This window comes from Orcinus orca, chromosome 13, assembly GCF_937001465.1.
Source record: "Orcinus orca chromosome 13, mOrcOrc1.1, whole genome shotgun sequence".
Lineage (NCBI taxonomy): Eukaryota > Metazoa > Chordata > Mammalia > Artiodactyla > Delphinidae > Orcinus > Orcinus orca.
Window position 1 is genome coordinate 61,272,337 of NC_064571.1, and position 17,216 is coordinate 61,289,552.

Genomic DNA, 17,216 nt, shown 5'->3' on the forward strand with positions numbered 1-17,216 from the left:
ATCTTAATTAAGCTTGTTTGTACTGGGCTTCTACCACTCTCAAGAGAGAACATTCTAACGCTTTCATCAATGTGCCCATCTTCCACGGCTTTCCATAAACACCATTCCTGCAAGAGCAAGAGAAGGCTGCCTGCCGGCCTGGCTTTACAGTCTCAGAGGGCACACCGTAGGCGGGCTCCGAGATGTCAGGGGCCCCAGCTGGTCAAGATGGAAGGGAGATAAAATCAAAACACCTGGGCTCCATAGATGCGAAAGCGGAGGGCTTTTCTTCCTGGGGTTTCATCCGTTTTGTTCATTGGGTTTTCTGGTAAGATTGTTTTGAAGAAAGGACTCTGCAGCTAGAATAGTTTTACGTTCACCCTCTTAGAGGATCTTTACCTGCCTCTCCAGGGCTAATGTTCTTTATGGTTTCACTTTCCTAGTCCCCTGGCCTGGGCATGATTCACGTTACAGGCCTAAGAGCTTGCTATGTTCACGGGCGGGGTAGGCCCAGGCCCAGGGGATGCGAGCTCCCACCCAGGCCCTCCCGGCGGCGTCCGTTTCTGTCCCGACTCTGCAGGCCCCCGCTGAGATAAGCCTGGAGTAAGTCAGTCTTGTGGAGTTTCCGCCTCAGCTGGCCATTCTCATCCTTGGATGCCCCATCCCAGTCGGAAGGGTATGTGTGGGCGCCCCGGGTGGTCTGCGATTCCGGACTCCTGGAACAATCCGGTGGGAAGGTGGCCGCTGGCCAGCCCAGGTGCCCTGAGGCCCCCGCAAGCCGGAGAGCCTGCTGTGAGTGCGGCAGGATGTCAGGCCGGAGGGGGAGGCCAGAGGACAGAGGGAAGCCTGTGGGGTGGAGAATAATAAACTCCTTCATGGCTCTGGAGGCTCGCCGAGACTGACGTTCAATTATAAATAATCCCAGGATTTGTTCAAAGCTCACCAGCAGCCCTGAGCGCCCTACAGCTGGGCAGAGCAGCCCACGTAACTTTTCAGGTCTCAGGGGTGTGACAACCTCCCTGATGGCCTTTGCAGTGATGCTGGGGGGAGTGGGTGGGTGCGTCTGAGAACACAACTGAGAGACATTTATCGAACTGAAATCGAAGTTCCCACCACGCATGTTTACTGAGTTTTTGTGCAGGTGTGTTAAAGAACTCTGCGCTTTCAGTGGAGAACTTTTAATTTGTACAGCTAATCTTTTAATTTTATTTTATCTTTTTATATTTATTTTTTAACATCTTTATTGGAGTATAATTGCTTTACAATGGTGTGTTACTTTCTGCTGTATAACAAAGTGAATCAGCTATACGTATACATATATCCCCATATCTCTTCCCTCTTGCGTCTCCCACCCTCCCTATCCCACCCCTCTGGGTGGTCACAGAGCACCGAGCTGATCTCCCCGTGCGATGCAGCTGATTCCCACTAGCTATCTATTTTACATTTGGTAGTGTACAGCTAGTCTTTATTGAGCACCTACATACATATTCTGAGCTAGGCATTGGGGTGGACGGGGAGGCAGAGAAAAATATGTCCTTGCGCCTGAGTGGGAGAAGCAAAGATGAGGTGAAGATAATTGCTAGAATCCTGGCCTTGCTTAGATGCTCTAGGATGGTTCTGGGAGCAATGAGGGAGGCCTGGAGGGGCCATTGCATTTGAACTGGTTCCTTTTTTTTTTTTTGGCCACGCTGGGCAGCTTTCGGGATGTTAGTTCCCCAACCAGGATCGAACCTGGGCCCCCTTCAGTGAAAGCGCCGAGTCCTAATTACTGGACAGCCAGGGAATTCCCTTGAACTGGTTCTTGCAAGAGCATGAGGAGAACTGGGCGGAGGACTGAATTCTGAGTCCTGGTGAGGAAGCTCAGGAAGTGAGTGAGAATCCTGAAGTCCAGCACACTGGAGCCGGTGGACAGAAAGAGCCCGGCCAGAGCGAGGGGTCTGGTGGGAGGGCTGCGTAGCAGAGGTGCGATCCAGGCAGGGCCAGAGGGTCAGGGGTGGAGCCTGACGCTATCCCCCCAGCATGGAAGCCAGAGGCTGTGAGCTTGTTTGTAAACCCTGTGGCTGGTGGTAGCTGGAAAGGACGTTTCCCAAGAAAGTATGAGCAGCCTGAAAGCTGAGAGAGGGTGTGATGGCCCCTGAAGAGGCCCTTTTCCCTTCTACGCAACCCCAGTCCCAATTGGCTTTGTCACTGCATGCTAGCCGTGGCCTGGGCCAAAACGTTTTGAAAGAAGTAGTTTTCAGGCAACATCAAGAAATCCCAGAAAACATATCATTCGAAGAAAATGTACTTCTAGAGTTTTAATGAAGGTGGAGGGAAGGCCGGGTGGAGTTCAAAACCATGTTTCCCCTCAAAGGAATGAAATGGTACATGGTGTCCTTTCAAACATTGCTGTGTTTTGGGAATGACGTGGGCTCTAGGGATGTAGGGGAGGGTAAAAATATCTCACTGTAATTTGAGGGAAAGTGTCCATTTTCTTCTTATTCCCTGTAGAAGTGAAAACAAAATGTGTGTGCATGTGCCTGTGCATGTGTGTGTGTGTGTGTGTGTGTGTGTGTGTGTGTGTGGTGCCGGCTGGAATATCATATGACGTGACATCTGATAAAAGACTCCTGTTACATGTGTTATTCGATCAGTTGCCAGCAAAGTAATTGTTAAATCTTTCAAAATCAGCATTTCCGAGCCTCACAGCAAGGATTTTACCAGAAAAACAGGAAAAGACTTCACATCTTTCCCAATTCAGTCCTCCTAGCACTCTCTTCATTCCCCTACTGTTTTTTCTTCATAGAAAAGAAGACATTTGTCCAAGGGAGGAAGATTCAGGACACTGCATCAGGACTTCCTGTTCTCCCCTAAACCCCACCTTGAACGATTCATTTCTTAAGTATCCATTTTATTTTATTTTATTATTATTTTTAATTTATTGATAGCTAGTGGGAAGCAGCCACATAGCACAGGGAGATCAGCTCGGTGCTCTGTGACCACCTAGAGGGATGGGATAGGGAGGGTGGGAGGGAGGGAGACGCAAGAGGGAGGAGATATGGGGATATATGTATAGGTATAACTGATTCACTTTGTTATACAGCAGAAACTAACACACCATTGTAAAGCAATTATACTCCAATAAAGATGTTAAAAAAATTTATTGGAGTATAGTTGATTTACGATGTTGTGTTAGTTTCTGTTGTACAGCAAAGTGAAGCAGTTATAAATATACATATATCCACTCTTTTTTAAGCTTCTTTTCCCATATAGGTCATTACAGAGTATCGAGAAGAGTTCCTTGTGCTATACAGCATTTCCCAAACTTTTAAAAGCCTTATGGACTTACTACAAGCCTAACATTCCCAAGAACAGAACACATGTCTGTTGAAAGTCCCCAGGTGCCCAGGGTTGGCAGGACACAATTGGTGGTGTAAGATATTGTCTGGCCATTAAATGTGTGGGAGTGATGCCTAGCGGGGGAATCAAGGATGGTCAGAATGTGGCCAAAATACGCAGAGCTGCAAAGAATGCTGGGAGCTTGGCTCCACTGCCCTTGAACCCTGGAGACAAGGCTGGCTCTGGGAACCCTCAGATCATGTGGGAGCCGGTGGGCATCAGGAAACCTGGACAAGGACAGATCGGGAGATGTGGGTCCCTCTGGATTTAGCGTGTTTCAGTAAACCCCTAGCTCACTCCTCAAGGTCTGAAGATGGATGAAGTTCCTCCCAACCTACCCTTCTCTTTTCATTTCCTGAGCAAGATGTCACTTCACTTCTCTGGGCCTCATCTTCCTTGTCCAGTGAAGGGATTGAGCTAGATAATCTGTAGGGTCTTTTCAGCACTAACCTCCTATGCAGGGCTGGCTACCTAATTTGTTGGGCCAAGTGCACAGTGAAAATGCAAGACCCTTGTTCAAAAATGAGGGGAAAAGTGCCATTAAATGTCCTAAAATATAAAGCTTTTCCTTTCTCCTGTGTTGTCTTTCGACTTACGATTTTTTTATTTACTAGTTAATGTTTTTGTAAGTAAAGTTAAAATTTAATATTATTAGCGTGAATTTTACCATTCATCCTTATATTGTGCAATGTTTTAAGTTATTAAATATAAGAGCATTTAACTTATATGCACAATCACTGAAATTACACAATTCATATTTTGTAGCTCACACATGCAGATATATTTGGTCTTTACCAGAACAGTAGAAACACTGCGCACGATGAGCTCAGCTCTTTTCACTTTACTTCTTCTTTTTTTAAAGATAAATTTATTTATCTATTTATTTATTTATTTTTGGCTGCATTGGGTCTTAGTTGCTGCACGCGGGCATTCTCTAGTTGTGGTGAGCAGGGGCTACTCTTTGTTGCGGTGCGCGGCCCTCTCATTGCAGTGGCTTCTCTTGTTGTGGAACACGGGCTCTAGGCACGTGGACTTAAGTAGTTGTGGCTTACGGGCCCTAGAGCGCAGGCTCAGTAGTTGTGGCACACGGGCTTAGTTGCTCTGCGGCATGTGGGATCTTCCCGGACCAGGGCTCGAACCCGTGTCCCCTGCACTGGCAGGTGGATTCTTAACCATTGCGCCACCAGGGAAGTACCTCACTTTACTTCTGATATGCACACATTCTACCTACACTCTCACCTTCCTGATGAGTAAGGAAGGACTGAAAGGAAAAGAACTATGGAAGTGCCTTATCTCTCCCCTTCCTTCTGCGTCACCATTTTCAGCGTAAATGGTGGACTAATGCAGGCAAGTAACATATGTAAGAAAGCAAAAATCTAATACAGGAAAATATCACCTGCTTCTATAAAAAGAAATTAAAAAGGAACCACCATAACATCCTGTAATGTACAAAGATATTATAAGAGGAAAGAAGGAAAGGGACAGGAAAAACAAATATCAAGGAAAGTACAAGCTCCAGAAAAATGTTACAGTCTAGCTGATAAAATCATGACATTAAAACAACATTACACACTCATTAGAATGGCCAAAATTCGAAACACTGACAGTACAGAATGCTGAACGGGGTGTGGAGCAACAGGAACTCTCATTCATTGCTGATGGGAATGCAAAGTGGTACAGCCATTTTTTAAAAATTTTTATTGAAGTATAGTTGATTTACAATGTTGTGCTAATTTCTGCTCTACAGCAAGGTGACTCAGTTAGCTACAGCCACTTTGGAAGACAGTTGGTCAGTTTCACACGATTCAGCAATTGTGCCCCTTGGTATTTACCCAAATGAGTTGAAAACGCATGTCTACACAAAAACCTGCACACTGATGTTTATAGAAGATTTTTTCATAATTGCCAAAACTTGGGAGCAATGAAGACATCCTTCAGTAGGTGAATGGATGTGGTACATCCCAACAATGGAAAGTTATTCAGTGCTAAAAGGAAATGGACAATTAAGCGATGAAGAGATTTAGAGGAACCTTAAATGCATATTATTACTTAGTGAAAGAAGTCAATCTGAAAAGACTACATATTGTATGATTCCAACTATGACATTCTGGAAAATGCAGAACTGCGGTGAGAGTAAAAAATAGATCTGTGGTTGCCAGGGGCTAGTGAGCAGGGAGGGATGAATAGATGGAACACAGTGGATTTCTAGGGTGGTGGAACTATTCTGTATGATACTATTATGGTGGATACATGCCATCATTCATTTGTCAAAACACACAGAATGTACAACACCAACAGTGACCCCTAATGTAAACTAAGGACGTTGAGTGATAATGATGTGTCAGGGTGGGTTCCTCAACTGTAACAAATGTGCCACTCTGGTTGCGGATGTTGACGGTGGGGAGGCCACGCATGTGTGAGCGCAGGGGGTATAAGGGAACTCTCTGTACTTTCCACTCGATTTTGCTGTGGACCTAAAACTTCTCTAAAAAATAGAGTCTATTTTAAACAATTATGACAAAACATTTTGGAATTAATTTCAAGAGTAATCAAGAGCCCAAGGTAGAGATACAAAAGATTGGGGGAAACATGGTGCAATGACAAAAGTTGCTGAAATGTAAACAGGTGTAAGTGACCAAATAAAATTCACAGGAAGTTAGAGCCTTTAAGAGCCTTTGCTGAGTTAGAGCAGGAGGCTGCCAAGTCCCCACAAACGAGGATCCTGACTCAGCCTTCTGGTGAAAGGAAAGGTCTGGGAAAACCAGGGGAGGAAGAATAATGATACTTGAATTAGGTTGATCTGCTTTTGGATTCTTGCATCCACAGTGAAAACAAGGCCACGTCAGTCTCCTGGAAGATAGACGATCTTGTGGAGGAGACCCGAGGGACTCCAGTTACCAGCTAGCCAACCATTCAGCTTCTTGCCTAACCAACCCACAGCGACCACCAATGTACAACAGAACTTAGCCAACACTGTGAAAGCATCCTAAATTGCTGATGCCCAGAATTTTAAGCTTAACGTGTTTCTATTATCTTAACACTCTGTATTTCGGGGCAGTTTATTCCACAGCAAGAGTAACTGGTTCAACTCTGCAGCTGCGGACTTCTTATCACAACTCACATGGCTTCAGCCTTTGCATCTGTAATGTGTGGGTAAAATCAACGTGAGGTTGTAATCATATTAACAAATGAACGTTTAAAACATATAGAACATAGTAGGGTTCCAACAATATTTTAAGTGAATGAATAAAAGGTGAGTATTCAATAAACCTTTTCCAAAAAAAGAAAAAGTATAATGATGATGATACCTGAGGGGACTTTCACCACACAGACTTCTGGGACTGGGGAAACCCGAGGTTCAGGGAAGCCATCAGTGAAGTAAGATGGAAAATGCTTGCCTTGCCAGGAACTTACAGGACTGGGATCAGCCAGGCTGTTATTGCAGATCTAATGGAAGAGAAAGTGCTTCCACTGCTCATTCCGCAGCCAAACCACAGATCCTGGCAACTCCTTGCCTCTGAGGCAACAAAGACACATTCACAGGGCTTGGCTTCTTTCTTCTGAAATCTACACCTCAAGCTACAGAAGTCAGTCACGCGAGGCTGGCCTGCTGGGACCAGCTGGGAAACCCATCCATGGCTACTGCTGAGATCTCTGGCCTCCCTTCCCTCAGATGCCTCCTCCCGTGTGCCCACATGTGAGTTCCGGGAATGCCTGCTAATGACAGGACTGACGGTTTCTTCTGTTTTGCTTCCAGGAATTTTTTTTCTTTTTGGTTTGAAGCTCTTGAACCAGGAGAGAGAATTACCTTTTACCACTTGAGAGACACCTTGTGGACAATCCGTCAGGAATTCCGTAATATCCAGTGAACAGATATTTTGAGAGCCAACAAATTGTCAGGCCTTGTTTCATGTCTTAGAGAGGCAAAGATAAAGAAGATTAGAGCTTCCTTTTCTTTTTATTAGCCACCAGACCAAAGGAATGGCTGGGGACTTGGTGCAAGGTGGAAGTGTCAGAAGAGTTGGATGTGGCTCCTGCCTCTGCCGGGTGATCACGGAACAGTCGCCTACGGTTGCTGAGCCTCAGCTTCCTCAGCTGTAAAGTTAGTGATGGGCCTAGATGACCTCGCTGCCCTGTCTACCTCTAACGTTAGATGTTGGCAAGCCTGTGGGCACCAGCAAAATCATCAGTTACTGGAAGAATCTTTCTTTTTTTGCGGTACGCGGGCCTCTCACTGTTGTGACCTCTCCCGTTGCGGAGCACAGGCTCCGGACGCACAGGCTCAGCGGCCATGGCTCACGGGCCCAGCCGCTCCGCGGCATGTGGGATCTTCCCGGACCGGGGCACGAACCCGTGTCCCCTGCATCGGCAGGCGGACTTTCAACCACTGCGCCACCAGGGAAGCCCTACTGGAAGAATCTTGTTTCCATGTTCTCCGAAAAGCCTGGCCACCTGATTTTTCCTTTTATAATTATTATGTCATAGTTGATATTGGCAAAAGAATGTAACTATCACACAGGTAATGATGAACAAGAATAGCAACAGGAAGATCTGTGGGCCTTAGAGATCACAGCCAATACCATTGCTTCAGCCTGTGGGCTCCTTTCCTGTACCACGCCCTGCCTACCCCAAGAAGTGACCAGCATTCTGAATTTTATTTCTATAAACTCCTGGTTTTAAAAAGTAAGCCCATATATATACAACATGAAATAATATACTATTTAATTTTGCTTGCTTTATAAAAATGATATTATACTATACCATACCCAGTCTTCTTTTCACTTGCTTTTTTTCACTCAGTATTAATGTTTCTAAGGTTCACCCATGTGGCAAGGAGTTCATTATTTTCGCTATGGTATGTAACATTTTATTGCACAAGTATGAATAAATAACTGTTCTCATTCTCCAGCTACTTTGGACAAGGGTTGTCTGGTTGTTATTGCAATATTGCTGTGAATGTTCCTATACATAAATTCTGTGCAAATGCTTCTCTAGAGTTTATACTGAGAAAGAAGTAGAATCAAACGAACCTTAGGCACGTGTGCAAGAGTTTCTCTAGGGTAGAATTACTAGGCTATAAAGTATGTGAACGTTCAATTTATGTTTTCCAAAGGAGTTGGTCTAGTTTAGACTCCTGTCAACAGTGTATAAAAATTCCGATTGACTCACACCCTCTCCAAGATTTTGACAGTGTCCAACTTCTTAATTTTTGCCAACCCAGTGGGCGAAAAGTGGTATCTCACTGGTGTCTTACTTTGTCTCCCTGATTACTAATGAGATTGAGTGTTCTTTGATGTATTTATGGACGACTCAAGTTTACTACTCTGTGAACTACCTGTTTCTGTCTTTTGCCCATTTTTCTACTGGGCTGTTGGCTTTGTATTTATTCATTTAATTATTGGACTTTGAAGATTAAAAGAAATCCTCTTTACATATGTTTTATTGGTCATACATATTGCAAATATCTTTTCCTGGTTTGTGGCTTTTCTGATCACTTTCATCACGGATCTATTGTGAAACAGAAATTCTTACTTTGAAAGAGGCCAAATTTATAATTTTTTTTCTTTTGTAGTTTGTACTTTCATGTTTTAAGAAATCTTTGCCACCGTGAGGTCCTAAAGATACTCTCCTACATTTTCTTCAAATATTTTCGAGTTTTGCCTTTTACATCTGAGTCTGAAGACCCACCAGGATTTGATTTTTCTGTATCGTGTGAAGCAGGATCTGATTACAGGGTTTTGTTTTTTTTTTCCATATAGTAACCAGTGGATCCTGTACCATTTACTGAAGAATTCGTTGTTTCCTTAGTGATCTGCAGTGCCTCCTCCGTCATATCTCAAGCACCCACCCCCATCTCCTCTTTCTGTCGCTGTTTCTGGGTTCTCTAGTCTATTCCAGTGAGCAGTTTGTCTATATCTGTGCCAGCAAACACTGTCTGCATTACTTCAGCTTTGTAATAAGTCTTGATATTTCTCTTCAGGAGTGCCTTGTTTACTCTTAGATCTTGGCTTCCCCACATACATTTGAGAATTATTGGTCCAATTCCTCAACAATTCTATCTGAATTTTTTTACAGGCACTGTGTCCAATCATTAGAGCAGTTTGGGGAGAAGTGCATATGTATGAGGTTTCCAAAAGATTATATTATGGTCCTTGAATAGCTGATGGTCTAGTGGGGAAGACAGACACAGACACATTGGTATAAAACCATGTGGTAAATATTATATAAACATGAAACAGAGGAGGAGCTAGGGAAAGTGTTATAGAGAAGATAACATATGTGAAGGCTCTCAGTGAACAAAGATTCTGTATTCTGGCTTCAGATGTAAAAGTCTGTCTATCCCATTTTGTCAGACCCCCTCAGGAGATAACCACCAAGGTTACCCTCATTGAAACCCTAGAAATTTTGTGATGGTTGCACGGTGGGATCAGTTTGCCCTGGACTTAAACCCAAACGAGTATGCCCCATCCCTTCTTTTCTCTGTATCCAAACCTGGACATCAGCACATGGTATCTCTTTCAGTATTATGTTCACCCCACAGCCTACGTGTTGGTTACCTTCATAGGTCTGACTTGTCTTTCCCAGAGAGACCTGCTTAGGGTCTCTTCAGTCTTTTTATGAAGCCGATTTGTTTTACAACTCAGTTTTACAAGTTCAACTTTGCATAGCTTTGCCTTCTAGACCATGTTTTCCTGGTGGTACGTCAAAAATCAATTAGTACAGAGCCCTGAGTGCCTATTGGGCTAGGCAGTTTCAGGGCATGCAGAGCCAAGGGATATGGGGTCAGGCAGACCTGGGTTTGAGTCTTGGGTCTTTATTAGCTGGGTGACTTGGGCCAACCATTTAATTTTCCTGATTACGTGGTTCTTTGGGTATAACAAAAGATGATAATTCTGGGTTCAGATAATATATTTAAAGGATCTTGTACATATAATTTTTTTTTTTTTTTTTGCGGTACGCGGGCCTCTCACTGTTGTGGCCTCTCCCGTTGCGGAACACAGGCTCCGGACGCGCAGGCTCAGTGGCCATGGCTCACGGGCCCAGCCGCTCTGCGGCATGTGGGATCTTCCAGGACCGGGGCACGAACCCGTGTCCCCTGCATCGGCAGGCGGACTCTCAACCACTGTGCCACCAGGGAAGCCCATGTACATATAATATTTTAATCAAAGGAAGAACAAAAAAAACTGTTAGTTTCAAAAAACTAGAACAGAGCTGCGGTGCTGGGGCGGGGCGGAGGTGCCGACTATCCCCATGGCGGCTGCGCCGGAGCCCGGGGAGCCCCGGACGGGGAAGGTAGAGTTAGGTCCTGTGACGTTGGAGTAGGAGGATTTATCTTGGTGACCTTAGGACGCTGGTTCCATTGTAGGTATAATTATGCAAAGCTAAGAATCCAGGAAAGACTTGCCAGAGAAGGAATTAAAAACAAGATTTTATATGAAAGTACCCACCTTGATCCTGAAAGAAAACAACAGCGGCAGCAACAGCAATTGAGCAGTCTTGAGCACAGAAAACCCAGACGCAACTCACTTCCGTGTGAACAAAGCTGAGATCAACTATAGAAAGCATTTTATGTACCAATAAGGCTTTCAATCAAGTAAATAAAGTATGTGTAAATTGTAGTCTTTTTTACACGTGTATGAATATTTACAAACTTATTCTGGCCCTGTATCTACTGTCAGTATAGCACATAGTGGACTCGTACTTAAAATAAACCTCGTGTTTAACATGCTTAGAAAAAAAACAAACAAAAAACTAGAATAGAAGATGATAACTTGCTTCTGAGATAATTTTTTCCTCAGAGGAGCATATGAAGTAGTGGGAGGTAAGACCCTCCAAGAGGACATGTACTAAGGGAAAAGCACATGCTAATAAGGTCCAAAAATTCACATTGACACTCTGCTTTGATCCAGAAAAGATTGAAGATACCACATAAAATAGATAAATGAAAGCAAAGTAACAACTTAGAAGTAATGAAAAAGCAAAGCAAAATCAAGGGTGAGGCTTACAGTGAAGGTGGTAAGGAGGAAGTGCAGAAAAATGCACACCAGAGAGTCCATTCCACACACTTGCCTTAAGGGGGCACATATTCCATGCTAAGCTTTCCAGTGGCCCCAGCAATAGTCATAGTGACAACTTACAGATAACTACGGGGAATGCCAAGTACAGGAGAAGGATCAGCACGGAGACAGGCTGGATAGGGAAGGCGCCTTGACATTAATGAGGTTTGAGCCGGGTTTTGATGGACATCGGAGCTATGGATTCCAGAGGGAGCCACCCAAGCAAAGTATAAAGGAGGAGAATAAAGAGGTCGTCCTGGGGTGTAGGGATCCTTTTGACTGGTCTCAAGGTAGGGCAGGCAGACGACTGAGGTCTTTAATACCAGCCTTTAGATTTCACACAAAAGAGAGCCCTAGCTCTCCCTGATGAGAAAATGACCTGATGGGAGTGGTATTTGGAGGAAATTACCCTGGCACCACACAGCTGCAATTTTCCCCTTTGCAAATTATAATTCATCACGGGCATTTAGGAAAACGCTGTCATGCATGTCTCTCCTGATATGGTTCACATCTGGCTCTGCCATTGGCAATACAAAGTATTTAGGAAATCTGTGCAGCATTAGTGTCTAATAACCTTTACTTTAAATACAGTGAAGCCGACCACAAACTTAGAAATAGCACCCATTCCTCCAGAGTAATTTATTCCAGGTTCTCTATGTGACTGAGGAAATCCCTTGCTGTGGCTGCAAGTCTGGACACTGGCATGAGTGTTGAAAACCAGGGAGGTTGAAACTAATCTTAGAAATAAGAGTAAACTGAGTGACTTTCACTTTCAGTTTGCTTTCCTTGCACGTATAAAGTTTTGAGAGTTTGAAATGGCTCTAGACTGAACAGCATTCTACATAAAACAGTACAATCGCCAGGATTTTCTTTTTAAAAGAAAGTTGTATTTTGTAGCATGTGGACATCATGATCACTTCAAATGTTTGGATTTTAAATTTAGGCTTGAAGTTTGGCTGAACAGATTTTTCCTCTGTTGTATTTTGAGGGACTAAGGAGCTCCTTCAGTCCTTAGAAGAAATAAAATTAATAGCTTCTTAGTTGTTCAATGACAGAAATGCATAGAAGGTAGGAACTAGTACCATAGGGGGTAGGAAAATATCTGAGGGAGCACACACTTTCTCAGCCCAAGAAGAGCTCTGGGCAAAACTGTAGGCAATCTCTTCTTGACCCCAATTCGTTGTAATCCATGTGCAATCCATCCTCTGGGACAGCTGTTATGAGGCTATGCAGGCTATGTGGGGAAAGCGTGTCCTTGCTAAACTTTTGAAGGAGAAGGGGAAAGAGCAAGGCTTTATTGCTCTGACAGTCATGAATTCATATAATCCAACTGGTTGTTTTCTTTGGAGGCCATTCCCAGCTGACTCTTGTGAAGCAAGTTGAATTTGTTGAAGGGGGAGCAGTAAGATGAACCACAGACCCATCTTCCTTGATTTGTCCGTAACTCTCAGCTGGGAAGAGAATTTCATTTGTCAGGGACAGAAACCCTTGGGAAAGACAGTCCTGATGAAAGGGTCTAGATTTTTAATTCTTCCACGCCTATGTGGATTGCTCCAGTTGGGATGGTCTCTGTAGGGAAGTGTAAGTAAAATCTGGAAGGGAAACAGAAGGTGTAGAGTTTTGTTAAGTCAATTTTTCTTAATGAAGTTCATTCATTCACTTACTTAACAAATATTTGAGAGTCTTCTGGGTACTAGCTGCTGTGCTTGGTGCTGAAGGTACTAGGGGATATAGAGACAAAGAAGAAAATCATGGCACATGAATCACTGATGTGACATATGGCAGAGTAACACTTCTCAAAGTGTGTAACAAATGATGATGCCCATTCCGTAAAATTCTCTTGCCCCCACCCAAACAAACAAAGTAGAGAGGGTGATTTTTTTCTCAAATAAATTTGGGAAATACTGTATACTCTGTTTTGGAGTTACATATTGTATCATAGAATAAAAAGGGCTTTGATAGGTTCTGCTCTCAATAACTGTGCTCTTCTTTGTTTGATCTAGCATTTGTCAAAAGCCTCTAACCATGGAAATCCACCTACTGATACCTGGGGGACTAGTTTTCTGTGAAACACCCTTTGGAAATCACGGGTAGAGGAAACTCAGTGGAAATTATCAAGTGTTAAAAACTCTCAGGATCACAAAGCTGGCTGTGGTTAGTGGTGGTCAAGGGTTGCTGCCACTCAGTGAAATCCACTGCAGAAGCCACTGGGCTTGTCCTCTGGGGCCACCAAAGACAGATCTGTGTAGTACCAGGGCTCTCGCTGTGTACTTTCCCTGCAAGAAATGACCTTTCTCTACCCACCCACTCACCCCACTCCAATTCGTATGTTTTCACAATCCTGGCTCCAAATTCACCTTTGCCTGAGAGTATTCTGTAAAGTGGCATCTTTAGAATAAAAGAAAAATTACTTTTATTATTTTATTTTCTTATTACAACGGCAAAGCATGCGTATCATAGAAACACTACGAAATGAGATGAACCAGTAAAAGGAAATAAAGCCCGTCCAGAAATAACTACTGTTAATGTCTTAGTGACCATCCTCTCAAAGCTCTCCTCCACTCCTGACACACACACACACACACACACACACACACACACACACACACGTATCAAAATGGGATAATTTGACCTTGTTCACTTAGTACTCTACTGCGATGGGGCCGTCTTCTTCTCATTGAACTTGCCATGCCAACACAGAGAGTGACACTCTGCAAGCGTCCAATAAATATGTGATGAACGAATGGCCAATCCTAAGGTCTCTTCTAGCTCTGAACCCGTTTGATCTTTGTCATTCTTTTACTCTGTGAATCTTCCATGCATCCTCAACTTACCCTGTACTGGTTTTTTTAAAAATTAGGAGACTTCAGTTTTTAGAACAGTTTTCAATTTACACAAAAATTGGGCAGATAATACAGAGAGTCCCCATATGCAGTCCCTCCCCACCAAAACCGTTTCCCTATTATTAACATCTCATTAGTGTGGAACATGTGGTACTGTCAGTTTGTTTTGTTTTGTTTTGTTTTGAACCACTCTGATAGATGTGTATTAGCAGCTCACTGTTGCAATTCCCTAATGATACATGATGTCATCTTTTCATGTATTATTTAAAGTCTGTATTTTTATTTAGTGAGGGGTGTGTTCAGATATTTTGCCTATTTTTTAATTGGGTTGTTCATTTCTTATTGTTGAGTTTTATGTGTTCTTTGTATATCCAGTGATAATTTCACTGGATACAGAACTCTAGGTTGATGACTTTTCCTTCAATACTTTAAATATTTCACTCCATTCTTTTCTTGCCTGCATGTATTCTGAAGAGAAGTCCAATGTAATTTTTTTTTTTTTTTTGCGGTACGCGGGCCTCTCACTGTTGCGGCCTCTCCCGTTGCGGAGCACAGGCTCCGGACGCGCAGGCTCAGCGGCCATGGCTTACGGGCCCAGCCGCTCTGCGGCATGTGGGATCCTCCCAGACCGGGGCACGAACCCGTGTCCCCTGTATCGGCAGGCAGACTCTCAAACACTGCGCCACCAGGGAAGCCCCCAATGTAATTTTTATCTTTGATCTTCTACAGATCAGGTTTCTTTTTTTCTTAAAAAATTTTTTTCTCTTTGGCTTTCTGTAGTTTGATATAGATTTTTTTGGTATTTATTCTCCTTGGTATTCTCTGAGCTTCTCTGGATCTGTGGTTTGGTCTCTGTCATTAATTTTGAGACTTTTTCAGCCATTACTACTTCAAATATGTCTTCTGCTCCTTTCTCTCTTTCTTCTTCTTCTAGCATTTCCACTTCACATTTGTTCTACCTTTTGTACTTGTTCCACAGTTCCTTGGTATTCTGTTCCATTTAAAAAAATCATTCTTTCTCTTTGCCTTTCTTTTTAGAGATGACATATCTTCAAGCTCACTGATTCCTTTTAGTTTCCATTGCTCTGTTTACATTACCCATCTGTTCTTGCATGTTGTCTCATTTTCCTGAGAGCCCTTAACATATTAATCATAGTTGTTTTAAATTCGCTATCTCATAATTCCAAAAACTATGTTATGCCTGAGTCTCTTATGCTTCTTTTGTCTCTTCAGACTATGTTTTCTAGAATGTCATCTCCTTTTTTTGCTGAAAGCTGGACATGATATATTGGGTAAAGAAACTGAGATAATTAGGCTTTTAGCATGAGCTGTGCTATGTTTAATGTCTTCTGCCACTGTAGGTGCCAGAGGCTCCATTTTCTTCTGGTTTCCTTGTTGTTTTTCCTTCTCGTGTTGTCTTTATGTCTCCCTAAGCACTTCTTAAATAGAATCTGTGTCTTGCAGCTCTTGGTTGTATGCCACTGTAATTGTAGTGGAGCCCTGCTGGTGTAGTGATTGGATGTGGGTGGGGGAAGGTGTTTTATAATTTTATGATTAAATGTCAGGTTTTTAGTGGGCCTGAGTCCCTGGGCTGTGGTCTTCAGAAATGTTCCTTAGCCTTTTCCCTCCCCTTATATGAGACAAGAAGACTAGAGGGGGTTAGAGGTGGCTAATTTCCCTTTTCTTAGGTTGATTTCTTTTTTTTTTTAATTAATTTTTTATTTTTATTTATTTTTGGCTGCATTGGGTCTTCATTACTGCGTGTGGGCTTTCTCTAGTTGTGGTGACTGGGGCTACTCTTTGTTGCAGTGCGTGGGCTTCTCATTGCGGTGGCTTCTCTTGTTGCGGAGCAAGGGCTCTAGGCACGTGGGCTTCAGTAGTTGTGGCACATGGGCTCAGTAGTTGCGGCTCACGGGCTCTAGAGTGCAGGCTCAGTAGTTGTGATGCACGGGCTTAGTTGCTCCACGGCATGTGGGTCTTCACGGACCAGGGCTTGAACCCGTGTCCCCTGCATTGGCAGGCAGATTCTTAACTACTGCGTCATGAGGGAAGCCCTCTTAGGTCAATTTCTGTTAGAGTACAGGTCTTACTTATGGAGAATGCTCTGGACTTACGTCACAAGGGTTACTTTTCCCCTGGTATAATTAAAAATTGTTACTTCCCTCCTCCCTCTGCTGGGAACAGGAGGGAATTGTCCTCCAATCTTCACTGTGAGAACCTGGTAGGAATCTTTGAGGTAAAAACCATGAAAAGGTAGCCTAACCTCCTTCCCCCAAAATCTGCCCCCAACCCCCAACAGGCTTTCTAAATCTCAAATTGTCCACACTCAGCCTCCATTAATTCCTCAAAATTACCATTAAAGTGTTCCTACTGGTCACTGCTTCTAGTGGCTTCTGCTTTAGGTAAGCTGATCTCAGCTTTCAGTTTCCATATGCACCTGTCTCTCCAGATTTCAAGATGGTAGTTTGTCCTGTGATTTAAATTCTCTGATGTTCCTAAGAAAAGTTGTTGGTTTTCAATTTGCTTAGTTTTTTTTCTTGTTGTGAGTACAGGACTGATGACTTTCAAGCTCTTTAAATGTCAGAGTTTGAACCAGAAGGTCCTCTAGATTTTCACTTGATTCACTTAATGGTCATTTATTGAGCACTACCTGTTGCTAGGACATTATACTTAATCTAGTGTGGGACACAGGCATAGCCAGTCCGAGCCTCTATCCTCAGGGACCATCTGAGGTTATTTTCTTTCTTTTTTTATAAATTTATTTATTTATTATTTTATTTTATTGGCTGCATTGGATCTTCGTTGCTGCACACGGGCTTTCTCTAGTTGCGGCGAGCGGGTGCTACTCTTCGTTGCGGTGCATGGGCTTCTCATTGCAGTGGCTCCTCTTGTTGCGGAGCACGGGCTCTAGGAACGTGGGCTTCAGTATTTGTGGCTTGTGGGCTCTAGAGCGCAGGCT